The following is a 27,236-nucleotide window of genomic DNA, read 5'->3' on the forward strand; positions in this document are numbered from 1 at the left end:
ACATTGTCCTGACTAAGATGGGAAGATTGCTGCAGTGTGAAGCAGTATTTCTCCAATTTTGCATCACAACCCCATTAAGAAGCTTTCAGACATATCTTTCAAACCTAATCACCCTCCTCCTGAAATTTCAGTTATGCAGATATATTGTTATTTGTTTATATATGTATATCTGTACTTTCCATGTTAAAAGACTAAGAATTTTTGCTCCTCCAAGAACTAATTTTCACCTCCCCAGGGGGAGAGCAACAAAAGAGCCTGCAGGCAGTCCCAGCATGGCTTCTCACCTGAAATGTAACCTTGAACATGTCCTTAGCCACCAAGTCCCTTCTCATCTATAAGCTGAGTAGCGGTAATAATAATAATAATAACAGTGATATTTCCCTGAATCACAGAATTAGACCCTCAGTGGTGAGGTTTGTAAATTGCCCCATACATATGGGAGGTGCTGATCTCAAGGGACAAACAGTAATTTGCATTTGGATTGTGCAGTATAATTGAGCAGCTTTGATTTCCCAGGGTGGTGGTAGTTTAGTCACTAAGTCATGTCTGACTCTTGCAACCCTGTGGACTGTGGCCCACCAGTCTCCTCTGTCCATGGGATTTCCCAGGCAAGAATACTGGAGTGGGTTGCCGTTTCCTCCTCCATCGGTTTAGCCACAAAGGGGGATTTTGACCACAGTGGGGCACATTCCTTAGTGAGGAGGAAGTCCTCTTGTGCAGTTTGTGGTTATGAGGGACGCCCTCCCCAGCCTGCCCACAGATGTACCACAGGTGATGCAGGAGCTTAGCAGAATCTCAGAGATGGACACACTGGTCCTTCAAGAGCCCAGGTCCCCTACTGTCAGCTGGCTAACCTTGTGCAAGGGCTTCAGCCCTGTCAGCTTCAGATTCCTCATCTGTGAGGGAACAGCGGGAGCAGTACCACAGCTGCCTGGGCTCTGAGCCCTGGGCCCTGCCAGGCGCAAAACTGCTTGGCTCAGTCTGGCCTGGCGCAAGCACCAGGTGACACAGAATTCTAAATTCCTCTGAAAAAGAAAACGAAAACTCATGGCCAAGCTGACGACGAAATGCTTTCAGGCTTCTCCCTCCGAGTTAAGTGACTAGCTTAATAGACTGTCCATCTTAGCGGTCCCAGCTGGACAAGGTCCGTGCAACTTTTATGAGAAAGCAGGGGTGACTGTAAAGTGGTTCATTTGCAGGGACCATCCTCAGGTTGTGTCACTAACAGCCTGAGTGTATGTCCTTTTCAAGGGGTTGTATACAAGGATCCTGAATCATCCAGAGAGAATTAGATTTTGTTGACTCTTTTCTTGTAATTTTCACAAGAAATGGTTTAACTGTTTACAATTTGTTTAAAAGCTGACTGATAGGCATAGTTGGTTGGAAACACAGCTAACAATATGTTTTGCTCTCTTGACATTTTCTAAAACCGGAACATTTAAAAAATAATATTGGCTGTGTTTGAGTGTCATGAATAATTTGGGGAAAAGCTGGACAATAGTAAATATACATCTTGAAGTTTCCTTTATGTGCGCAAGGCTTTTCTCATTTCCAAAGTCTTCATAGACTCGGTGCATCTTTCTCTGAATGTGTTGTTGTTGATTAGTCACTAAGTTATGTCCAGCTCTTTTGCAACCCCATGTTCTGTAGCCCACCAGGCTCCTCTGACCATGGGATTTCCCAGGCAAGAATATTGAAGTGGGTTGCTGTTTCCTTTGCAAGGGGATCTTTCTGACCCAAGGATCAAACCTGTGTGTCCTGCACTGGCAGGTAGATTGTATGCTAAATTAAGATCTGCCAATTATGAGAAGCAAAGAATTGATAGGTTCTTCTACTGGACAGTGGTGAGACATATCAGTTCCTTTAAAAGTATATATATATATATATATATATATATATATATATATATTTTACTGAATTATAATTGGCATACAATATCACATTAGTTTCAGGGATACAACATAGTGATTCAATTTTCTATATGTTCTGAAATGACCATGACAACAAGTCTAGTACCATATGTCACCATACAGAATTAAAACAATATTATTGACTGTATTCTCTATGTGATACATTATACCGCCATGTATATGTCTCTTGGTTCAACTGCAGACCTTTCCTGGACATGAAAATGAAGACAACTCTTTAAGTTAACTGTTCTCTATAACTCTATTCAATGACTTTGGAAGCTTCTTTTCCCTTTTATTAACTACACTTTGGGGCACTGTATGAGTTGCTAACTGGTTCCTATGACCTGAATTCCATATTCCATGGTGGATCATGTGAGGGATTTGATAATGGCACAGAAACCATTTTATTAGTATACATCCAATTAAAAGGAAATTACCTGTATTTTAAGCTAGGCATAATGAGATTTAGGCATTCTAAAGTAAAGGGCAGATAGGAAACAGGGACGGATAGCTAAGAAGAGTACCATTTCATGGGAATCTTTCAAAAAATGCCAAGTCCTTTTTGATTTAAAAGAAAATATTTATCTTGTATTTGCAAAGTCAGTCAGTCAGTCATTCAGTCAGTTCAGTCGCTCAGTCGTGTCCAACTCTTTGCGACCCCATGAATCGCAGCATGCCAGGCCTCCCTGTCCATCACCAACTCCCGGAGTTCACTCAGACTCATGTCCATCGAGTCCGTGATGCCATCCAGCCATCTCATCCTCAGTTTTCCCCTTCTTCTCCTGCCCCCAATCCCTCCCAGCATCAAAGTCTCCAGTGAGTCAACTCTTCTCATGAGGTGGCCGAAGTACTGGAGTTTCAGCTTTAGCATCAGTCCTTCCAAAGAAATCCCAGGGTTGATCTCCTTCAGAATGGACTGGTTGGATCTCCTTGCAGTCCAAGGGACTCTCAAGAGTCTTCTCCAACACCACAGTTCAAAAGCGTCAGTTCTTTGGCGCTCAGCCTTCTTTACAGTCCAACTCTCACATCCATACATGACTACTGGAAAAACCATAGCCTTGACTAGATGGATCTTAGTCGGCAAAGTAATGTCTCTGCTTTTGAATATGCTATCTAGGTTGGTCATAACTTTTCTTCCAAGGAGTAAGCGTCTTTTAATTTCATGGCTGCAATCACCATCTGCAGTGATTTTGGAGCCCAAAAAAATAAAGTCTGACACTGTTTCCACTGTTTCCCCATCTATTTCCCATGGAGTGATGGGACTGGATGCCGTGATCTTCGTTTTCTGAATGTTGAACATTAAGCCAACTTTTTCACTCTCCTCTTTTACTTTCAAGAGGCTTTTTAGTTTCTCTTCACTTTCTGCCATAAGGGTGGTGTCATCCGCATATCTGAGGTTGTTGATATTTCTCCCGGCAATCTTCCAGCTTGTGTTTCTTCCAGTCCAGCATTTCTCATGATGTACTCTGCATAGAAGTTAAATAAGCAGGGTGACAATATACAGCCTTGAAGCACTCCTTTTCCTATTTGGAACCAGCTGTTGTTCCATGTCCAGTTCTAACTGTTGCTTCCTGGCCTGCATACAGATTTCTCAAGAGGCAGGTTAGGTGGTCTGGTATTCCCATCTCTTTAGTGTTAACATCCAAACTGCACTTTAAATAAATGCTGCCCATCCTTTCAACAAATATTATTGTGTGTTGGCAATACAGTGGGCACTGTCCCAGGCACTAAGAATACAGAGAAGGACTAGACTGATGGTCCCTGCCCTCGTGAAGCTGGCAGTCTAATGTGTTTCTGTTTGGAAGTTTATGGACTAGTCCCTTTTTCTGAAACCACCAGTCAGTGACCAAAGTCAATACAACCACTGTTGGGTCCTCTGCCTTCTCATCATTGCCTTGGTTCTGATATTCCTCTTCTCTCCAAATCTGGTACAAGTGATTTGCTTGGGCCAGTGAGATGTTCATGGATGGGAAGTGAGCCAAGGCCTGACTATGGCTTCTGTGGTTGGGTTGAGCTCTTGCACTCTACCTCATCATGAAATAAAGTCTATAGCCTGGGCAGCCACTAATCCTTCATTGTAGTTCCCAAATGAGGCATATAGACTGCAGTTTCCTTACCGATCCCATTAAATTACAGCTTGCTTAACACTGTCACCTCAGCTGACCTATAGACCTGTGAATAGAAGAACTTCTTAGCTGTTGGGATTATTTGTTACACAGCACTCTTAATAGCTGACTAAGAAACCAACTATTTCAGTAATTTTTCTCCTAGCTTTAAAACCTTCCCACTTTCCAAATGTCCTCCAACGTAGATCTGTATCATTCTTGATTTTAATCCATCTATAGCTGTCCATTGCCTGACTTATACAGTTTCCTAACCTTAGCAAGATGTTCACATTTCTCTTTTATTAGCCTAAAATACTTTCCCTGCTTCATCCCCATATCTTCACCTGTACCTATCTGAAGCTCTGCATATTCTGAACTGCCCACCATTCCTTGCACGTGCCATCATACTTTCCTAGCTGAGGTGTTTGCTCATCATCCTTCCCTCTGCCAGAAATGCCTTCCTCCATCTGCCTGTTGGAATTCTACTTTAGGATTTTGCACAAGCGCCACCTCAGGAAAATGGTTACTGTCTCCCCTTCATTCAGATTGAAATTCTGCACCTCTGCCCTCTCTGCCTCCCACGACATGGAATTCAGAATTTCTTTTGGAAAATATCTTTGAGCTAAGAGTAGTAGTGTATTTACAAATCTGCCTTTCTAAGTTAAATTTGTCATTGGAAATAAGAACTATAGTTTTAAATCTTAATATCTTCCTGTTATTTTTAAAGTAGTCTCGTCTCATTTTTTGGATGGTTGAAGACTGAATGAATAAATGGCCAGAAATGTTTAATGTACTCATTAATTATAATGGCCTACCCAGCCAATAAACTGAATTAATTTATATCATTTGTGTGGGATGGTCACTGTTGTTCAATTACTAGAGACTACAGTTACTAAGAATTCTGCAGTTCTACAGAATAAGGAATTTTCTTGTCCTGGATTCCAGTAGATCTTGAAAAACCCTTCTAGATCCTTCTTTCTGAATCTCCTCTTCAGATGTCAGAACTTTGAGGGAGTTACAACTGATTTTGCCATTCATGTTTTAAGAAAAATGAATATTATTTTTCCAAATCTGTAACTTAAAATAAGATGAAGAGAAAGCTTCAAAAATATTGAAGAGTTGCAAAATAAGCTAAATTTCTTTTTTCCAAGGAGAGTTGTTGGACCCCCCTCCCCCACCCTGGTTTAAAACAAAAACAAAACAAAAAATTGTTTCACCTTATTTCTTATATCCACTATTGGATTTGCTTAACCCACATGCCCTGGCCATTTGAGGAGTATTCTGTTTCCCCCTAGTCTTGTTTCTTCTCCAGGCCACAGGGGAAAATAATACCAATAATGGCATTTATCTTTTCACAAGATGGCCACCAAGAGACTTTCCAGTGTGGAAGACAGACATGCCTTTCAGCAGTTCATCCCACTTAGATGACTACTCTCTACCCAAGCACTCCCAAGAAACCTGTACCTGTCTTGCATGTCAAATAGTAAATGTGAGGACATCATGCAGTTGATAAAAATTATCTTTTGCATTTTACCTTTGCCTCCCAAATTTCCCTTAAACTAGAAAAAAAAGTTGCATTCCCTCAGAGCTTCATAAGAGTAAGAAGATTTGATTCTTGCCACAGTTATTGTGTGTTTAAAGTGCAGTCAAGTCCCTAGAACTCTTCTGGTCCCGATTTCCTTATTTCTCTTTCACATACCCGTTCGCGTGGCTTGGCTGGAATCGAGGTGTATGGCATATGGCTTTTTGCCGCTTGAGCTGCCACAGAAGTAAATGTCATTGGCATATAATGCCAGGTTTCCATTTTTTGAATCACAGAGCATGGGATTCTGTCCGAAAGCTCCCAGGCCACTGTGTGTTCTTGAAGCAAAAGCAGAAAAGGATAAGAACCATGTCTCAGAGATGCTCTGCTTATTAAAATGTGTCTATTGCGATAAGAAATATATATAAAATGGAGATGCCGTTGCCCTCAAATGTGTTAGAAAAAGATATCTGGCTGGTTTATCGGGCACTGAGCAACTCTGGATATTTGTTCCAAGCCTCTACTAAGCAGATATCAGTTAGAAATGTAGAGATGGTTTTAGACAGATAAAATTCACTCGTGCATGTACCAGAAAACATGAGACTGTGAATAAAAGATATTGATGGTTTTCTGACACAGTTCACTAAAATTTTGTATTCATTAAACTGTCATGTTATAGAACACTTCAGGACAGACTTGGCTGATAGAAGACCCTAGAAACTGCTGCAGATACAGCCTCAACCTTGACTTCCCACCCTTACCCCTCACTGTATTCACCTCCCCACTTCCAACCCCCTCCCACTGCTGAGGAACCAAGAGGAGGGTTTGGAAATTCACAAAGAAAGAAGAAATGTAGTCAGTAAGTTCCGTAAGTCAAGAGCAGCATGGACCCAGAACCTAAGGAGTGGGATTCAAACTCTAGCGCCATTATTTCCTTGCTGGGTGATCTTGGGTGGATCAGTTAATTACCTTGCCTTGTTTCTCAATCTCTTATCTGTGAAATAATATAGATATTTTACTTAATATAACAACTTGATATAGTTATATTGTATTGAATATGTCCCCTGTTGTGGGAGTTAAATGAGCCAAGATGAGCCTGATCATATGAAATGGCAGATATTTGACCATTTCTGAATTACAAAATTGAACATTCTTTATGGTTTAATCCTAATATATATAAAGCACTTGGGCCATTTCCATAAGGATTACACAGTGCTCCAGATGAGGTGTGGGAGGCGTGGATTCTAGTCCAGTTCTGTGTTTAGTACTTGATCCTGCATGGTTCTCCTACACCTGCACTTACCACCTCTCTCCTATCTAGACAGAGGTGGCCCGAGGCAGCTGCCTCCTGGGCTTTGAATTCTCTCCCTTGTCATCTGACCAGTGTCCCTTCTAATCTTCCCGTCATCAGTATCATCCTCTTGCATGCTGTCTTCTCACCACGATAAAAAGGTACTCACATCTCTTGCATTTTACAAAAACAAGTAACTCCTTGATCCTCTATCGACTTCAAGCCAGGTTTCTTCATATAGTTCCATCTATGTACCATTTCTTTTTTTATTCTTCCTATTAATTCATTAATCCACTGCAACTTGTCTTCTGCCCTCACTAAAAATATAATTCAGCAAAAGGAGAGAAGTAGAACTCTAAAATACACTAAATTATATTGTCAATACTTGAAACCTCTTTAGCCACAAAAGCTTCCAGTTTTGACAAAGTCAAGAATTACCTCTGATGGGCATTTTAAAATCTCTCTCGTATTTGCCTTCTTCGGAACACATGACCCTGTTAGTCGCTCTCTTCTTAAAAACTACCTTACTGTGGCTTTGGATATGAATACATGCACAAGGTATAAGCACAATACACTATATATGTTAAATGAAGTAAAATAAAAAAATTTTAAGGCAGCTAAAAATATAACATCTTGAGAAGAGAAATATGACCCTCTAAAATGCACTAATACACATTTTGAATACTTGAAAACCCCTTTCGCCATAAAAGACAGGATTTCTTAGAGGCAAGTGGAGATTGAGAAGAATTGTTGAGTTCTAATTTAAGACTGGAAAGAAGTCACATTGTTAAGAATCTCTGCTCTGATGAAGAAAGACATCAAAAAATGTATAAAAATAAATCTTTTATCCCTTTCTCCTTTATACTTATTGACATTCTCTCTCCTCCTCCCTCTTTAGTTCCTTCTCTTCACCTAAAAATCTCTCCTTTCCTTCAAGATTCCCCTTTCAGGTTCTTTACAGGCTCTTTTGTCCCCTCTCTGCCAAATTCCCCAGGAGAGATCACCATCTCCTTGCCCGCCTCCTCCACTTGCTGTGGTTTGACAGTCACCCAAGTCCACCTACTGAAGTTGCTTTATTTAGGTCAGCAGTCACCCCTGAGTGTCAAGTCTGACGGCCTGTTTCCGTATGTTCATCCTGTTCCATGACCCTAGAGCTTTGGCTTGTGTCCCCACCTGTGCCTCCTGGGATCATCTCCATTGGCTGACTCGCAAAGCACTGCAACCGCTGCTCAACTCTTAAGGTTAGGCATTCCCCTATGCCTTTTTCTCGTCCCACAGCCTCTCATCTTCAATCATCCATCAACTCTAGGAGTGGCCCCTCGTCTCTTAGTCTTGGAACCTTACAGTGGTCCCTGGCTTTCTTCACGTCCTCTCCTACCCAGTCCCCAGATCCTGTGGGTCCAAGAGTGTATGAGAAAGGGTCATCTGGCTTTTACCACTTTTAACCTGCTTCCTGCCACCATTAACTCTTGTGGAGCCTGTGTTTGTCTTTTTAACATTCTCCCTGAATCTGCACTCGGCCCACCTATAAGTTCTCTTTCCCTAGCTGCCAGAAATACCTTTTTAGAACACAGTTCTTCTAATAACACATTTGCACTCAGAAACGTTTGGTTTCCTCTTCTTGTAGCATGATGACAAAATATTTTATTTTAAGTCAGTTTTCCAAATGAAATGTCTGTTGCACCCTGCAACTCACCCCCTACTAACCTGTAATTCATCATATTGATGGCTCCTCCAGTGTGCCTGGAATGTCCAGGCCTCTACCCGTGTTCCCTCAACAAGGAAGACCCATCACTCTTTCTACTGAAAGTCTGCCCATCCTTCAGAACTCAGCCCATGAGTTCTGCAGAGCCCTTCCAAGGAGGTAGAATTAATTTTTTTCTTTTAGGTGCACTTTATTTTTCCCTTTCCTGTAGCACTTCACATGCTTGGCCGTACATTCTTTTAGTCAATTATCTTGTTTCAAGCCGGTCCCTAGCCACTTTTTGTCCCACCTCATGCCTCCCTACAGCAATACAGAAGAACCCTAAAAAGACCCATGAAAACCATGGTCTTAGTTTATAGTTGGTCACATGTACTTTCTCCTTCTTGACTCTAGTCCAGAGAATAAGGAAAAATTCTGTATTGCCTTTCTATCCCAAGGTGCCTACGAAAAACTGTACAGGTACTCAACAAATATTGAAATGAAATTGAAACTGTTAGACAGTCATGCCTGACTCTTTGCAACCCCATGGACTGTAACCTACCAGGCTCCTCTGTCCATGGGATTCTCCAGGCAAGATTACTGGAGTGGGTGGCCTGTCCCTTCTCCAGGGGATCTTCCTGACCCAGAGATCAAACCTGCATCTCCTGCATTGCAGGTAGATTCTTTACCATCTGAGCCACCAGGGAATTGAATGGATTGAATTTTTTATCCAGCCACAAATGGGAAAAAAGAAACTGATAATGTTTCTGTTTTTTAATAAGCTAGAAAGCTCACCCTAGAACAAACTTGGCAAATTATAGAATAAAGTCAATCTTAAGTGAAGGGTATTACTGTGTAGCTAAGATGAGCAGGAGAAGGAAGATACTACAGAGTGATGATTTCTCTTTGGATCAGGAAGAAAATTCAGGCACTTCTAGGAGAGAAAGAAAAGAAATCATGTGTGTGTGTGTATGTGTGTGTATACCTTAAAAACAGCTTTGCATTTGGTTTTGATGATATTTAGTGCTTGACAAAAACCAGTTGATGATTTTGTGCTGGTGTGTGCTCCTGTTCAGAGATCAGGGCATGAGATGTTACAAACACAAGCCGTAGCAGAGCCTGGGAGACCTAGTCCCCAGTTGTTTGTGAGGCTGATTACCTCCTTTCCTCTCCTCCCTTGTTTATATCAGTTGGAAAACCTGGAGCTCCCTCTGCAAAAAGGAAAGAAGGAATTGGCATCCACAATGACATTAAAGGGCTGCTTGCTACCATTTTGCTGGCATAAATCTTGACATTTCAGCAGAATTTTAAGAAACAAGTTGGGACAAATTTCCTATTGGGAAATCTACCAATAATTGATAAGCTAATTTATAAAGTCATGCACTACAATACAGGTGTTTAGAATCATGGACATTCTAGGGAAAAAATGAAAACATATAGATGCTCATTTCATTGTTATTTACAGCAGCAAGAAAATGGAAATTAACTCAATAATTCAGCAATGAGAACATGATAAATTGATTTGTGGCCACATTATTTATGTGCCAAATTTTTTTAGTCATTTAAAAATGATATTTGTGAAAACATTTTAAAATATTACATTAAATGTAGTGGGGGAGCAGGATGCAACACTGTATCCTAACCAAGTAAAAATGTAAACTAAGACGTTTTCAACATGAAATCTGAGTGATTTTAACAATGGTTTCTTCTTCATGGTGTGATTAGTAGTAATTTTTTCTGTTTTACTAAGTTTATAATGTTAAGCACGTTCTCTACTGAGCATGAATGTTCTTACAGTCATATTTTTATAAACAACTTTAACGTATGAGAATACAGAACTGTCATCAAGCTCCAGTTTCGATCTGCTAAGTGGTGCTGGTCTAGGGGGAATCCTCTGACCACAACAGCCCACATCATCCATTCAGGCTAAGTTTGTTTATTCTTCCTTAAACTAAAGCATGTATTTGAGCCATCTGTGCCAGCTGAGCCTGTGCCTGCATCTTCAGCCTGAAGTTGATTGGTACTAAGATCAAAACCCTCTGAGGCTCCCTTCGAGGAAGACTCATTAACTGCAAGAAAGTTCTAAGCAAATGTGACATCCTTGAGAAAGTGAGCGAGTTCACAGAGGGAGGGTCCCAGCACCTGGGCTGCTTGTAAAATGGGTTCCTGGAGGGGAGGTATCTAACTTCTTTTCTATCTCTCTGAGGCCCCTCGGGATGCAGAAGTAGGAGGAGAAAGGAATGGGAGAAAACATGAGATGAGTCACTGAGATGTTTTCAAAGATATCCTCATCTCATAACTTTATCCTTGAGGTTGGGTAGAATAACAGAGAAGTACTCAGAAGGATTTTATCACTTCCCTAAGTGTAAAGGTTTGCAAAAAGATTTTATATTTTTGGCTAAGGTATCAGAGACATGTAGAGACGGTGTTCCTAGTGTTGTGTGAATAAATCAGACTCTAAGGAGTTCACAGAATTGGTCATAGCCCTGGAAAGAGATAATTACAAAATAGGATGACATATGCAACAGCAAAAACCTATATACATTGTATGGAAATAATTCAAAGGAGGAATTATATGGGAGAGGCACTCTATTGGGAGGGTTTTAATGTATGACTAGACACCAGGTAAGCAGAACAGAATTGGCGGGGAAAAGAAATGAAATAGAATGAATACATGAAGAGAAAACTTAATGAACAGAGCTCTGTTGTTTTTAAGATATTAAAGCTATGTTCTTCAGTATCCAAGACTTGAAAAAAAACAACCTTAAAGAAACGTGTGAAAGCACATCATAAAACACATCATAAGTGCATCAACTTCCTAAATATTAGTTGAATGAATGGAGGCCCGATTCCTTAATTACAAACTGGAGTTCTTTGGTGAAAGATATTTTTTCAGCGTGTGAACAGAAAAACTAAGATGTCTGACACACAATAGATTGCCCCAAAATGTAAACAAGAGCACTTATTCATAGTTGAACATATGTCATTGTTTGAAATATCTGCTTCACAATTCTTTTGCTTGTCACTGCATTAAGAGTATTACAGGCAATGCATTTTGGAAATCATGTTTCATATTTGCTGTGGAATGACTTGGAAGGAGAGCATTTTTGCATCTAAATGGATGGGTTATTGCCCTTTGGGGCCAATTTTTATTTATATTATCAAATTAACTCCTTCCTGCAATTACTGACTTAAAAAATGAAGGCAAGTACTGAGCAATAAAACAAAATTATACTTTGGACTGAATTTAATTGCTGTACAAATTAGGTTGCAAAGCTCATTCTTCCTGAGAGTTGGGAATAACCTGTTAATATCATTTGCCTAGGGGTCATGGTTCACATTTCATAGCTTTCTTTAATTGGAAGTAGAATAGAGAACAGTTTGCAAGTAATCTGGCTCTTACAAGCTGCTAATATTGAAGGGCTGAGTTTCAGAACGAGTCTGTCCTTATAGTGGTGATGCCAGTTTGCCATGAGTGGTCACAACACTCAGAGTTGGTTTTCCTAGAGAGTTGCTGGGTTGTTTTGGTATTGAAATGGTGGGTACATGGTTGTAATGTGTCTGGCTTCTGAACACAGTCTTTATTAAGGGACAAAGGCAAAATAATTGAGTTTAAATAGGGCTCAGAGTAGAATTTCATATGTTGAATCCCTTTGGTCCTGTGGGTGTCCTCCCCTTGTGTTTTTTTATGTGGTTCTATAAGACCTCTTGGACCTTAATTCAAGCCCTTAGATTCCTTTTGCTTTGCAGCATCCCCTTCCACATCTTAGAACCTGACGTCCCAGAAACTGATGTCTGTACGCCTTCCTCTTCCTCCCTCCTTGCCTAAATAAACCACATCTACTTATCTTCTTAATCTTCTTAGTTTTCCTCTTGCTCAGCAAACCCTCCTACTTTCCACTTCATCCCTGGTTTACCATGTTATGTTGCAGTGTAATGCCTGTTATAACTAGAGACCAGGACACATAATTTTTCTGTGAATCTGTGAGCAGAAAGAGCAGAGAGAATGAGGGCATCCAATGTTAACCATTTGACAAAACAATAGATATAATATCTGCTGACTGAAATGAAATTGGTCCTTTTACTGAATATCAGAAGCTAATTTTATTCTCAAAAGATAGAATTATTTGCTTGTGAAATTCTATGTTTTCTCAGAATTGGGAGAGATTTGCTTATGCATTAGATCTAAAAATCAAGAAGAATGTGATGACAGCCCAGAAGCATCCCTTTTCCAAATGGTGAAGAAGCTGTTTCCCATTTTGTATCATCTAGAGCATATCCTACCATTGGCCCAGCAGCTTTCTGCCACCATATTGGCAGTGGACATGCTTGGCAAGGCTGAGCTGAGGATTTTGGCATTTTAATTTTCCCTTTTGGCATGATTTTTCATCAGCCTGCAATTCTGGAATGCACTTTCATAGTATATTTGAAAAATTTGAGCTGGCAAGTCCATACACTTTCAGAATTCATCACTATTCCTTTAAAGACAGACAAAATTATAAGAGCTGCATGGTGTTAGGCCTTACTCTTCCAGCCCCTTTACAGGCTCAGCTGGTAAAGAATCTGCCTGCAGTGCAGGAGACCCCAGTTCAATTCCTGGGTCAAGAAGATCCACTGGAGAAGGGATAGGCTACCTACTCCAGTAATCATGGGCTTCCCTGGTGGCTCAGCTGGTAAAGAATCCACCTGCAATGTGGGAGAGCTAGGTTTGGTCCCTGGGTTGGGAAGATCCCCTGGAGAAGGGAAAGGCTACCCACTTCAGTATTCTGGCCTGGCAAATTCCATGGACTGTATAGTTCATGGGGTCACAAAGAGTTGGACACAACTGAGCAACTTTCACTTTCAAACTTTTCAAAAAAAAAAAAAACCTTCTGCTCCCCATGTTCTTCTCAGATCAGATGATTTCATTTGGTTAAGTCCTTCACACCCAAGGACTTCTAGACCTTGACTCTCCAGCCTTATGAATCCAAATCATGGCCACCACCTGTCAGAGGTCAGTTGCTCTGAAAGAGGGAAGAAATTCATGGATTAGAGACCTGTTTATGGATGGGTTTGCATTTTGTGGATCTACTTTTATTTAAGTGTTTGTAGATTTTGCTTATATTTTAAGCATTTCTAAGGGAAACACAAAAATAGCAAGGTTCAGGGACATAAACTTCATATTAATGCCTCATAACGTGAACTACGTGTCTTAGGTTGCTTGTGGGGCAGTTGAATCTGCTCTAGACGCCTTGCTTATGGGAGTCTATCTTCTTGATCTCAGTGTAACCATATCATGAATTAAGGCGGTCATTACCATCATGTCCATTGCCAGCAATGAAACATGCATCCTAACAAAACTGACGTCTGGCTTGTGGAAGTGACCTGTTTAGGACCAGGGGTTGGCAAATAGGATTTGCTATTAGTGCTACTTCTTTATAACTCAGTAAATGGAATCTTCCTCAGCTCTCTTTTAAATGCCCGATATAAACAGTGTTCATTTTAGCTAAAACCTGTAGGTAGACTGAGGAAAATGTAGATTGCAAATTTAGAAATCACTCCACCATAATCTCTATATTTTATGATCTCAAAATATATTGTCACCTAACAGAATCCTTTTTGATTTATGTATTTATTTTTAAAGTATTGCAAAGTTATATGACTTACATCAAATCTGGTAATAATACATTTGATAAATCATGTTTATGGAAAGGAATAGAATTTAATTAGCTTGAATCTTCCCCTAGAAAACACAGGATAAATGGCACCAGCAGTGCCTACCTGGAATGAAACAGAGTATAGGCTGTAATGTGGGGGTAAAATGGAAAGATGTTTTTCTCTGATTTTATTCAGATGCCCAGGTGGCATTATTTCTCCCAGAATTTTCTATATTTGATGCTGTGATTTCCTTCTTCTGTCTGTGGGCAGCACATAATAAATATGAATGTGTTCATAGCTGATGATATGCTACCAATAATACATTTTGAGCCTCTAGAGTACAAGTCCATTAAATGTATGCTCCGTACCAGTTCTTGGGGACTTGACAAGCAGAAGTTCAAATATCAAGGCAGTAAAATCTAGGTTTCCCTTTTTTTGAGGTTCATTAGCAGCTGTCTCTTTTTAAATTGAAATATAGTTGATTTACAATGTTGTGTTAAGTTCTGTTGTGCCGCAAAATGATTCAGTTATACATATTCTTTTTCATATTCTTTTCAATTATGGTTTATCACAGGAAATTGAAAACAGTTCCTTGTACTATACAGGACCTTGTTGTTTATCCATTCTCTGTATAATAGTTGATATCCATCAGTAGCTCTTTAAGCTTGTATATACTCTTTTCATTACAAAGCGTAGAAAGGGAAGAATACCCAATAATGGCCAAGTTGGTTAACCCAGTCTGGAATCTCAGTAACAAAAATACTAGACAACATTCCATGGGAAAAATCCCAGGAAGATTTTCTGAAGATTATGTAGCTACTCTGTATAAAGTGACTCCTCTGGAAATGTAGATAAAGCTGCTTATTTTTCAGAAGTAGCTAGGTGAACCAAAGTGCCTGTTTGCTAACTTTTAAATAGAGGAGGGGGTAGATCAGACTGAAGGCCAAAAAGTGTTCTCTGTTGTCTTTGCAAATTTTGTCTTAAAAATGAATTTTCTAGAAAAAAATTACCCAGAGAAAATTTATGACAGTTCTTAGCATCTTACCATCTGAGCCACCAGGTGGCTCAGGTGGTAAAAGAATCTGCCTGGAATGCGGGAGACATGGGTTTGATCCCTGGGTCAGGGAGATCCCCTGGAGAAGGAAATGACAGCCCACTCCAGTACTCTTGCCTGGAGAATCCCATGGACAGAGGAGCCTGGAAGGCTACAGTCCACGGGGTCACAAAGAGTCAGACATGACTGAGCAACTAAAACACTTTCATAGCATTCAGGTAATAAGAGCTCTACCTGTTTTCTTGCCGGCAGGTCTGATAGCATCTCTAACTACCTGGTGAATCTGGTCTTCAGGAGCTTACATGCTCTTTCGTCAGATGCCTGCTCACCAGCAGGTATTGTTGTTGTTCCGTCACTCAGTGGTGTTTGAGTCTTTGTGACCCCATGGACTGCAGCATAACAGGCTCCCCTGTCCTTCACTATCTCCCAGAGTTTGCTCAAACTCATGTCCATTGAGTCGGTGATGCCATCCCACCATCTCATTCTCTGTTACCCCCTTCTCCTCCTGCCCTCAATCTATCCCAGCATCAGGGTCTTTTCCAATGAGTCAGCTTTTCACATCAGGTGGCCAACGTATTGGAGCTTCAGCTTCAGCAACAGTCTTTCCAATGAATATTCAGGACTGATTCCTTTAGGATTAACTGGTTTGAACTCTTCACTGTCCAAGAGATTCAAAGAGAATGGCAAACCACTTCAGCATTCTTGCCTTGAGAACCCCATGAACAGTATGAAAAGGCATAAAGATATGACACTGAAAGATGAAGCCCTTCAACACCAGCAGAGCTACTGAGCCCTAAACTGTGCTATGTATGGTATCTACTCTCAACTCAAAAATTAATAGTCAAAGGAATGTGATTTTGTTCTGATGTAAAGGGGTTCTTTGGGTTGGCTTGGAGTAGTGAGACCCACCCCCATTCTCAAAAACACACACACATATACATGCCATTCTCCATTTTATGCATTAAAGATTAATTTAGGATTAGTCTTTTTTTTTCTCCTTATTTTAACCCCTCTTGCAGTGATTGTCAAGCTGTGGTGTATACAAGAATCCCCTGGAGAGCTTGGGAAAACATTCTTAGATTCCACTCCTAAGACTGTAGGTTAGGAGGGATACAGTGGGACCCTGGGAATCCACATTTGGCCGAGAGCTCCAGGTAATTCTGATCCAGGTGGTCCCTGTAGATCTCTTTTAAAGAAACTGGAGCTGGAATCTTTGGGTTCACATCCCAGCTCTGCTGCTTTTTATCTTGGTAACCTTACTTAGCTTCCTTAAACTTCCATTTCCTCACACTGTTATAATAGGGACCATAATAATACTTCACTGGTTGTTGTAAGATTTAAATTGGTTAATCCAGATGGAGTGCTACCCAGACTATTAACTCATAAATGTTAGCTAGGTCAGTTCAACATGTTATGCATGCCTTGAAATCAGCTGTTTCACTTAGACTGTTAACTTGTTGAGATTAACTGGGAAATATATTGAGTTACATAGGTGTGTTGAGGGATGAAGTCAGGGAGTCATTGAGTGAAGTATTTCAGTGGCTTGTCATTGTGATAGGATAAAAACCAACTCCGAGACATGATCTCTGAGACCTTGCAGATCTGGTCTCTGCTTGCTGTCAGGGTTCATCTCACACCATCCTTTTAATCATTTTCACTCTGATCAGTCGCATTTGGCTTGTTTCAGGTTTTCAGAGCTGTCACCCTCCCTTGTAGGCAGTGTGTGTCTAGGAGGGCCCTTTGTGTGTATTATTCCTTATGTCTGAGACACTGTTTCCCTTGCTTTCAACTCATTACCTTCTACTCTTTCTTTAGATCTTAGCTCAGATACCTCTTCCTCCGAAGTATTCTGCCTTACCTCACTACGTTCAGCCTTTTTATTTGTGCTCCTAGCACACAGCTCTCCTTCATTGTCCATATGAAAGTTACATTCTAATATTTTTTGTGTTCTCTGCTAGGGTCATTGTGCTGTAAGGCACAACACGGGCTAGTTTGTTTTGTCATGAGCAGAGTTACTTTTGGCACATAAACACTCACTAAATATTTGTTAAACAAATGATTCAATTTTGATTAAATTTCCAACCAGGGAAGAAGACCTGGTTGGAATGACGTTTCTGCATAAAAACAATACCAATTTGGATAATCTCAGGAGGGTGAGAGGGCAATGCGCGGATGTCCCCATGGCAGAGGAAGGTAGACAGGGGAGCTTAGAAAAGTTCCAGAAAGGTGGTAGAGAAAATCTGAGATATGCATGACCCCGGAGTGTTGAGGTAGTCTGGACAGAGCTGAGAAAGACTGCTGGGTGCCTGAGAGGCAGAACCCGGGTGAGAATTCCTTCCCAAGTTCACAGTGGCACAAGCCACTCATGGAAAGCCAGGACTCAGATTCTTGAAAGAGCAAATATAATATCAAGACCACTGGGCCAGAGCTGAGCACTTGGAGACAGATCGTTTGGACCAAGAGTCGTTAAGGAATAAAGGAGGTCCAGGGCTACTGTTGCTTGTTAGACACTGTCTGTGTGGTAGTGAATAATTCACCGTGGCTCCAAGAGCAAGGGACTGTAGCCCTCTAGGAAGCCTGGCCAGTGTCATTAATGGTTTGAGGTCACCCGGCTTGTAGAGATGGTTAAGAAAGAAAAGATTCTTCTTAAGATTCATGATGATGGGACAGAAAATAATTTCTTTCTCTCTAACTTAAGCCAGAATTATAACCTCCTTTGACACTTGCCATTTTCCATCAGTTTCTGTAGAATTCCATCATGTCAAGGGCTTCCCGCAGACCCAGGTGTGAGATCACCTGGGTTTGACCAGACCAAGCAGCCATTCATTGCTCAGTGGCGGCCCCTGCTGTTATATAGAAATATAACAGCATATCTAAAGGGACTGACTGGTCATGCAACCAGAATTCGGAGTATGCAAAGGGAGGAGTCAGAGGGGTTGTAAAGGGGCTGAGGAAATCCCCAGGAGGAGCCCCAGCGTTCAGGGTACCCTGGTGAGGTGCTAATGCAAAGAAGCAGCTGAGCTTAAGGGTTTGTGCAAGCTGTCTTCCACAAGCACCTGGTTTAGTCACTTCATTCCAAAGGTTTGCTAGGAACCACCACAGTGCCCTCGAGAAATGCCACCGAAAACTTTATTTGAGGGCTTTTAGCGCTGTTAGATGACAAATATTTTAAAAGATACTCCACTCATTCTATAGGTGACTTACAGTAAATTTTAATGAGAGGTGGCGGCACAGGAGGGGCTGTGCGTGTTTGTTTACATCCTGAGTATGAATCAGAGGATGAATCCTCCCTGGGGAGCCCTGCTGGGATGCACTCTTGCATGAACGCATTTCTGGGTATGTGAGCACCCCTGGCGTGCTGGTACTGTGTGTACAGAGTGAGGCTGTTACATGACATTTCTGGACAAAAACTGTATGTGAAGAAAAGGAGGGAGAAAGCAAACTCACAATCAAATAAAAGTAGGGAGCGGGGAGAGATGAGATTGCAGTTAGATTGTGGGTCTGGCAGCAGATGTTCTACACGAATCCAACTTGCTGCAGCCAGTCTGTTTCCATGGCAACAGAATCAGTAATTATTGAGCCTGGGAGCTCCCCCCTCCTTTCTCCCAACAAGGTGGAGGCTGATGAATATGAACTATCTCCAGCCCACCACTAGCTCTTTCTTCTTCCTCTTTTTCTTTTGTTTTTAGTTCTTTACAAGAAAGGGGGGAGTGCTGAGGAGTACCAAGAAGAGGAGCTATCTCTTTACTGACAGAAGAGCATAGGGCACTAAAATTAAATGAAGTTATTGTTTTCTCTTGTGGTGCTATAAGAGAAAAGCTCTTCCTCGAAAAGCCGATGATCTCTGAAGATGCTAAATAAATGAGCAGGAGTTTTCCTGAAATGGAGGCTCCCTTTGATTGGCTGATCTTTCTGCGACTTCTGCCAATCAGAGCACCCCTGGGTTCCAGCTCCATAAACATAAGCAAAGCTACATGCTTATTTTTCTGGACTTGAAGTGTATACCATTCAAAGGTGTGCGGCAGGTCTCCATTCACATGGCTCAACTGGAAATCTATTTTGTGAACAAGCTCACTCAGGAACCATCCAGTATTCCAGCACGTTGTTCTTCTGGAGGTCGACTTTAAGTCATTTGGTGACAACTGCAGCTTAGAAGCAGTATCTGTAGTTGGGGAAAGATGGACTTACGGGGGCTTGGTGAGTAAACCTCAGTCTTACACATCTGTCCGCTGGTATTAGCAGCCTGAGCTAAAATGTAGCTTTGTCTTATTGTCTGCCAAGAAAACGGTGAATTGGAACAAGCACACATAAGAATAAGCACTCTAGGCTGGGGTTCCCATGATGTGTGAGCCTCTGTATTCCAAAGACTGCATGCATCGCTCGGGTATGATCGGGTTTGTAGTTGACTGTGTGTTTTACTGGGATGTTGGTTTGTCTTGCTAGGATCAGTGTAAGGAGTGGAGTTTTGCTTTATCTTCCTGGGCACGGATCCATTTCAAAAGAGGAAGCTTTTAAAACTAAATTTATGAGAGTCAATCCTGTGCATGGTTGGGAGGAGAGAGAAGGGTGCAGGCACGGAGCTGAGCTGCGAGCTGCTTGACCGTGTTGCCGGTGTTTGCATTGTGAAGAGAGATGCTATTACAATGGTCTGTCAAACACTTCTTCAGACCCTCAGCCAGAGAAAGAAGCATCTCTGCTGGGTGCACTGCCGTTCTTGCTCGGGAAGTATGCAACTGAGCTAGGTCGGGTCCCTTTCTTTTTTCATGAAATCTGTCTCCAAATTGAAATATATTTTCTCTCTTTTAAAAAAATTAATTGCAGAAAGAGTTAGAGTACAGTCAGAGAGATTCCGGCTGTCAAGAAGCATGCTTCTAAATGACTGTGTTTTGCATCCTTTGAAGCCAGAGAAGGTTTGCAAAGTTGAATTCAAGGATTGGCTCTTTGCCAGGGAACCGATGCTCTGAGCTAGTGCTCTGCTCCCTGGGGTTTAATTTTCTGACACTGGTGATGAAATTTTCAATTTTGTTGAGTAGAAAAAGGAGGAATAAGAAAGCAGTGCTGTAAACAGGCAATGGAGGGGCGGCGTGTGAAAGGAGAAACTCTTTGCCTTTAGGGACCCTTCTAGCTGCAAACTTAAATATATATGTGATGAAACGGAACTCAAGCACTATCCTCAGATGTAGGATGTAGGATTCCAGGGGTACTACAGTCCTTCCGAATGTGGAGAGAAGAGGCATTGCCTTTGGTTTGGGTGCAGAGAGTGGGGGCTGAACTTGGGGCTTCCAGCTCTACCTAAAAGCCTCTCCCCAGCATCTCTGTTGATATTGAAGCTTCATTACTGTGACTTTTTTTTTTTTTAACGTGATTTCCCGCGTTATGTGCCAGGGAGACTGACAGCACACTTGATGTCTTCTATTTACAGTCCACTTGGGTTCAAATAACAGAGAGAAAAAAAGAGAAAAGGGCGTGATCACCTGGTTCATAAATAGATGCATGTAAAGTAGTCATATGTGGGAAGTCTCATTGGCTTGTCCTTTAAAATGAGGTCCTGTTGATAGAAGAGTGTTGTAGGTCTTCACACGGCTCTAGCATGGAATCTGCTGTGTCCTAAATGGATTCAGTGATGAACGGGTAAAGAAACAGAAGAGTAGGAAGGTTTTGCCTGTAGAAAACTTGAAACCAGAGAGAGGGTGATTGGGTGTTTAGGAAAGATCTTCGGATTTTGTGACCAGTAAAGAGATAGGGTTGACTCTCTGGAGAACATGGAGAGTTCCCCAACTCCGCGTGACTGCATCCAACACAGGGGAAAGCTGGCCGCACCAGGTCAGCGTCTTGTCTGTTAACTGAAGCTCTCTAGAAATGTAGGCTGTCCTGTGAGCCCAAGATGCTCAGGATGGTGTGCTGATTGAGAATTCCACCTGATTGGAGGCGAGTGTGAGCATCTCTCTGCTGCATCTCACTCCCCCGTACACCTCAGTATAGGCACAGTTTGGAGGAAGTCTGGTTTCTAGCGGCTCTGCATTAAGTGACCGTCACCTAATTAGAATGACCCTCCATCCTCTTTTGATCTCTTCTCTCCCCCTCTGGTGTCATTTGACATGAGTGAAGTACTGGCACCTGTTGGCACAAATGAGAAAAAATAGCCTTTTATGGAAGCAGTCAAATGTAAAGAAAAAAAAAAAGAATAAGAGTAGTTATTAGCCTATTTTTTGTCATGGAAGTCTAAGAATTTGAAAGCTATGAAACTCTCCCCTGGCTTAAGAAAATACCTTTATGCCGAATCACATAACATTTTGGGGACAGCCCATTTCAGGGTCAAGTAAGATTTCTGCCCTGTGTGACTAGCCAAGAATTTATTATGCGCTCAAGTTCATTGTCTCCTTTTTGCAAATGGGTCCACTATGTACTGCTACAGCCATGTCTCACTCAACTGCTGGCTTAAGCAATGATTTCAGTATCTGAATGAGGCACTGGATGTTCTCACCTAAGATCTGAGTTTAAAAGTTTTGGAAATCATTATAGATCATGGTGGTTTTCTCACCCCTGAGCTTAGAAAGTTGGTGAAGCTAGAATTATGGGACTTGAAATGAAAATGTTCTTTCAAGGACCAGAATTAGTTGCATGTTTGTAACTGTTTAGTTTGCTCCTGGAAGAGAAGGCTTCTTCCCACTACCTCTTCTTGGAATTTGTAGGATGTGGGACATATTACAAGGTTAAATGTAGAGACTCCCTTGATGGTCCAATGGCTGAGACTCCACATTCCCTATACAGGGGACCTGGGTTCGATCCCTGATCAGGGAACTAGATCCCACATGTTGCAAATAAGAGTTTGCATGCTGCACCTAAGACCCAGGATAGCCAAATATATAAATAAATATTTTTAAAAAAGAAAAATAAATATAAAGAGCAAGAAGTGAATTCCCTTAGATTTTTAAGTGACTGTCAGAGTTTCCCAATATAAGTCAGAGTAAATATAAATACATTGAATCTAGTGCCTGAAATTTAGCATTGAGTTGGGATAAGATTCCTCAGTTCTCCCAGCAGTTGGAATAAAATCAATTACAACAGGGGTAGTTAACCTGCCTTGAGCATTAAATGTGTGCCAGGCACTGTTAAATATATTTTATGTAGATGTAAGAGCTCATCGAATCTTTATAGCAGCCCAACAGGACTATTTGCATTCCTTACTTGCTAAGTGAGGAGATGGAGTCACCAAAAATGTAAAGAACTTGTTTCCGTTTATCCAGCTAGAAACTGGCAAGTGCTTGGTGTTTTCACACACATTGATTTACCACATTGCTGAATTTATGGGTGGATGGAGCCCAAGTGGGTAGAGGAAGGCGGTCTCCTAGGTCATCGAGTCCGACTAGTGGAGTCAGACCCGAGAGTTGAATTAAAGAGTCATTGCAATAATTAAAGTCAAATTAGAAAGGCATTGTGGGGTAGTTGAGTCAATTTTTAATAATACCATTTAAGAAAAACAATTTGAACTAAGGTAAAACCTGTCACCAAAATGCTGCATTTGTTCAACCCCCCACCACACCACGCTCCTGTATGATGCGCCACCTTATTCTGCAGAGTATTTATTTGACTGGTATTAACTGGGTCAATTTCTATATGAGACCAGCTCCTCCTCGGCCATATGTGAGAGGCGGGAGGTCACCCTTTCCATGGCTGCCCTTTGCTTGCATTTGCCAGGAATGGTTTGCAGTTGCCATAGCAATGGTGAGGGTTGTTAAGGGCCAGGAACAATAGAGCAGCCAGGGTGTGCATGACCCACAATGGCTATGGGAATCACCAGGGCTACCATGCTTTCTGAAGACTTGGCAAACAGGAGTGATGGCCCCAGCTCAGAAAGATTCCAGGTAGTGATAGAGGACAAACAAAGACGAAGAAACTGAAAGGTCAAGATTAGGCCTAGAAATCATCAAGTGACATAGATTTCAAAATATGCACCTCAGAGTTGCCATCATTGAGAGAACTGGGGTAATGTGGAAGAGGGGTGAGTCTTCAGTTCCCACTTTAACCACAGCGCCTACATTCTATCTGTTTTGCAAACTGGCAATCTTCACTGAAGCCTTACTAATGAAAAAGGAAAGGAAAGGCTGGGTTCCTGAAAGGTTGGGTTCCTAGAAGGAAAAAGAAAAAGTATTGACCTCAAAATTTTCAGTTTGGCAGATAAAGAAATGAAAGACTGCAGCATAAAAGCAAGCTTACATTGCTATATGGAAAAGAAATCTGTAGGGGTCTTAATAGCAGCTTTTAAAAACATGGGTTATTTGTTATTCATGTCTAATATTATGCAGTTTCTAGTATTACACCAGGTATTAATATGTGTGGCTTCTCTGGTGGCTCAGACAGTAAAGAATCTGCCTGCAATGCAGGAAATGCAGGTTCGATCCCTGGGTCGAGAAGATCCCCTGGAGAAAGAAATGGCAACCCACTCCAGTATTCTTGCCTGGAGAATTGCATGGACATAGGAGCCTGGTGGGCTACAGTCCATGGGGGTCACAAAAGAGTTGGACACGACAGCAACAGCAACAATTCATATGTGTAGAAGACACTTGTAATAACCATTCAATAAACAATGTCCTCCAGAGACAATATGCCAGATCTCCTTCTAGAGCAGCACTGTCTAGTGGGAATACAATGCAATTTATATAATTTTAATTTTTTTAGTAGTCACATTAAAAAAGTAAAAAGAAAAAAAAAACCAAACTCCAAATCTGTTCATTTTAATAAATTATATTATTTAACCCAGTATGTCCAAAATATTATCCTTTCTATATGAAACTACAAAATTATTAACAAAATATTTATATTCAAGTTTTTCATGCTAAGTCTTTGAAGTCTGACATATATTTTACACTTACAGCACAACACAATTTGGAGACTGAATTTTCACGGGAAATCTGTATTTAGATTTCACAAAATTTACAGTTACAAAAGTAGATTTAGGAACAGAAGTTGTTCTAAACATACTTAGAAGTTTTCCAATAACTGAAGTATCAATTTTAAAATTTAAATTAACTAAAATTAAATAAAATTTCAAATTAAAAAAAATGCAAATCAAACAACAAAACACCTCAACTGCATAGTCTCACAAACCACATGTTTCAAGTTTCCCACGACCATGTGTGGTTAGTGGCTACGCCCCTGGATGGTGTAGTGTTGAACCCTCAGAGAATTCTCCTTATAAACTTAGGTCAGTTACATTTCTCACTTACTCATCAGGCCATGGCACCTTGATCTCTTTTACCTCCATTAGGTACCAAGCAGGCTTGCCTTGCTAACAAAGAGAAAAACCACACAGTAGTATTCACAGATGTGTTTACCTTTTGCCCTTAACCATTGTGCTGCATCCAGCATATAGCTAAATCTTGGTTGCTCCATTGCACTGTGTGGCATGGGGGAGTTAAAAGGTGTGCCATTCCGCATTGCAGAAAGTCAACATACCATCCGTGGCATTTTTCAGTCCTCAGATATCTTGGCCTTGCCACTTGCTGCACTTTGGCTCTAGTTCCTTCAACTTAATATGCTCAGGGAACATGAGTTTTATTTTAATAATAAGCTAAGCAAACCAGAATAAGAAGGTAACTTTGCTGCAAACAGATAATTCTGTTTGCATAATTGAGGTTAAGGGATGATTTAACTGATGTCATCTTACTCAATTCTGCAAATTTTATTTACCTATCAAAGTTATTGAGGGCTTCCCCTGGTGGCTCAGTGGTAAGGAACCTGCCTGCCAATGCAGGAGACCTGGGTTTGATCCCTGAGTCAGGAAGATCCCCTGGAGAAGGAAATGGCAACCCACTCCAGTATTATTGCCCGGAGAATCCCATGGACAGAGGAGCTTGGTGGGCTATAGTCCATGGGGTTACAAAAGAGTCAGACACGACTTAGCAACTGAGCAACAACAACACATAAATTAATGACTGAATAGTTCCTGCAATTAATTTGGTCTTAAGATCTTTACCTTCAACATCAGATGGCATCCTTATCTAAAGTTTTCTTTGTATAAATATAAGAGCAATCATGAAAACAGAATCAACCTCTTCAATAACTAGATCAAAATGATGCTACAAAGTCTTCATAGAAGTATCCAGTTCCAGCCTCCTAAAGATATCCTGACATTGACAATTTCAGCCCAGTCTGCCAGTGGAAGGATAAAGCTCACTCCAAGCTTGGTGCTTTTAGGCCTTCCATTAATAAAGAGCTCTTTTAGAAATAATAGAAAAAATTGAGAAAGGAAAAAAAATTCCATATGGTTAAATACCATCCTTAGAAATGGGGATGCCTTCTGGTTCAACTCAACCCATTTCTAGCATGTTGGACAGAACTGTCAAGGAGAATGCCTTGTGCACTTAAGCACTCAACAAGTGTTGGTTGGGTGAAATTGTGTGGGTCCTTTGCAACTTGTTTCTTTCTATGACATGACTTAATTTTTGTTCTGAGACAACAGTGGCAAACCAAGTAGATTAAACCATTGGCAGTGTTGATTCTTGAGAGCAAGATGACTCGGTATGTGAATCTGCTGATATTTGGCCAAGCCAAGAGCTAATCCACTCAATCATGAATGAAAAGAAGAGCTGTGGGATTTCAGTAATTACAGAGACACTGGGAACTAGCTGTATGTTACATAAGTAAAATTATCATTACAGTAATTGCTTTTGCATTACCACAGGATTTTGAAGTTCACTAGCTTATTTCGTCTAGAAAGTCAGGACTAGAAAAGGATCATATAGAGGACAGAGCAGTAGTCTCGTATTGCCATCTCTACTTTAAGAATTAAATTTTACAAGTCACTAACCCTTATGCTCCTCAGCATCTTCATATGGGCAAGGAGGAGTTTAGACTTGGTGACTTCCCAGGTCATGTATGTGTCAAGTCGGAAACACTCAGTCCTCCAGGGCCCATGCTCCATTGATTATAGTAGTCTTTCTCATTGTACCCAGATAGAGCTTCAGAATCCCTCTTAACACAGTGCTAAGTCAGCCACTGCCAAAGGATCAGAATTGGTTTAAAGCTGAAACGGATTTTTCATCCTCTCCTAGGTCGCTTCATCAGCTCAGTGCCTTGTGTAAGACTTTGGAAAGGAACATACAGGGAATTATCATCAGTATGCAGAGTTTCAGCAATAAGGGGATGACAGTTCTTGCCTCAGCCCCTTGCTCAGCTGTTCCATGGAGGTGTTGCCATCTGACAGGGAGGGCTGCAGCCTGGCACTTTGGGAGCTCACTTCTCTCTTCCTTTGAGCTCTAAGTGATGAGGGACCTGTCAAGGAGAGCAGTTCACTGGCATCATTCCCAGACCTGGAAGCATAATGAAATAAAATTTCATTCTGACTTGGTTGGATTCTTCTAGCTGAACATTTGAGATAGCATCTGGGGCAATTCTAACATCCAATTGCCTGATTGGAATGAAGCACCCATCAGCTATTGGCTTTCATTCAGTCAGAGCCTCTTGGGACAAATCATTTCTATCTAGAGCCAGCCCAGTCCAGAGGTCCCAGCAGGTGATGCAGAGCTTGCTCATGTCTAACGGGCCAGTAAAGTGAAATCTGCATTTCAGAAGCTTTATCATTTATAAAGAGTGATTTCAAAGCAGGAAGCATCTGAAAGTCACTGACACCGGTACTCCCCCTAGACTCTTCAACATTAAGGCTTTAATTTGAGACTCGGGTTTGGGGGGTATTATGCTGGTACTGTCCATTGGTACTCTTTCTAGTACCCCAAAGAGTGGGAGTAGGGCCATACCCCCCCAGCTATACAGAGTGGTAGGGGTTGAGGGGCAAAACCCTCATTGACTCCATGAGCCAGGCTCAAATGCCTTAGCAAATTAGACCCAACAAGCTTTGCAAAGACCACCTTATGGACCATCCCTGTCCATTCTGAGTTTTCCAAGCACTGTGTAGATGATTATTTAACCTTTATGAATCCTAGTTTTCCTTATCTGTTAAAACAGAAGTAAAGATGCCTAACTCACAGGGCTATTGAGTGAAAATTAGAGTGATGTCTGTGTGAGTGGTTAGTA

General features: G+C 41.2%; 1 protein-coding gene across 4 annotated transcripts in view; it reads left to right on the forward strand.

Moving 5' to 3' along the window:
* The window catches only part of ELMO1 (engulfment and cell motility 1), a 568,433-nt gene that overhangs the window by 412,141 nt on the left and 129,056 nt on the right, over nucleotides 1-27,236 (forward strand). The window contains exon 1 of one of the 4 annotated variants that reach the window (XM_040260179.1): nucleotides 18,807-19,400. The exons of the other annotated variants lie outside the window; for them this stretch is intronic. The gene's annotated coding sequence lies outside the window, so the exon portion shown is untranslated. Of the gene's footprint in view, nucleotides 1-18,806; nucleotides 19,401-27,236 lie in introns of those variants that run through there. 4 annotated transcript variants of the gene reach the window in all.

This window comes from Oryx dammah, unplaced genomic scaffold (assembly GCF_014754425.2).
Source record: "Oryx dammah isolate SB20612 unplaced genomic scaffold, SCBI_Odam_1.1 HiC_scaffold_18, whole genome shotgun sequence".
NCBI classification, from domain to species: Eukaryota; Metazoa; Chordata; class Mammalia; order Artiodactyla; family Bovidae; genus Oryx; species Oryx dammah.